Consider the following 950-nt stretch of genomic DNA (forward strand, 5'->3'; position numbering starts at 1 on the left):
AACTAACCTGCTGACCCTGTTAACAACTAACCTGCTGACCCTGATAACAACTAACCTGCTGACCCTGATAACAACTAACCTGCTGACCCTGTTAACAACTAACCTGCTGACCCTGATAACAACTAACCTGCTGACCCTGATAACAACTAACCTGCTGACCCTGTTAACAACTAACCTGTTGACCCTGATAACCAACCTTCTGACCCTGTTAACAACTAACCTTCTGACCCTGATAACTAACCTGCTGACCCTGTTAACAACTTACCTGTTGACCCTGATAACAACTAACCTGCTGACCCTGATAACTAACCTTCTGACCCTGTTAACTAACCTTCTGACCCTGATAACTAACCTGCTGACCCTGTTAACAACTAACCTGCTGACCCTGTTAAAAACTAACCTGCTGACCCTGATAACAACTAACCTGTTGACCCTGATAACAACTAACCTGCTGACCCTGATAACTTACCTTCTGACCCTGTTAACTAACCTTCTGACCCTGATAACTAACCTGCTGACCCTATTAACAACTAACCTGCTTACCCTGTTAACAACTAACCTGCTGACCCTGATAACAACTAACCTGCTGACCCTGTTAACAACTAACCTGCTGACCCTGATAACTAACCTTCTGACCCTGTTAACAACTAACCTTCTGACCCTGATAACTAACCTGCTGACCCTAACCCTGTTAATTAACAGGGTATTGGTGTACAAATGGAGGATAGGTAATGAATGCACCGTTAAATATCAAAATGATGTCCCTCCCCAAATGTGTGCAAATGTAATTCAAATAACCAGCAGCGGTTGCCTTCTTTGAAGAAGTGGAATCTTTATGCCTTCATTGCGACTTGGTTAACACTACACTTAAATTGAGTGTCGTTGCATTGTTACAGTGTTGCAAATTGCTCACTAGATGGCACTATAACAAAGTCGATAGAGAAACTGAA

Source organism: Oncorhynchus masou, chromosome 29 (assembly GCF_036934945.1).
Source record: "Oncorhynchus masou masou isolate Uvic2021 chromosome 29, UVic_Omas_1.1, whole genome shotgun sequence".
Lineage (NCBI taxonomy): Eukaryota > Metazoa > Chordata > Actinopteri > Salmoniformes > Salmonidae > Oncorhynchus > Oncorhynchus masou.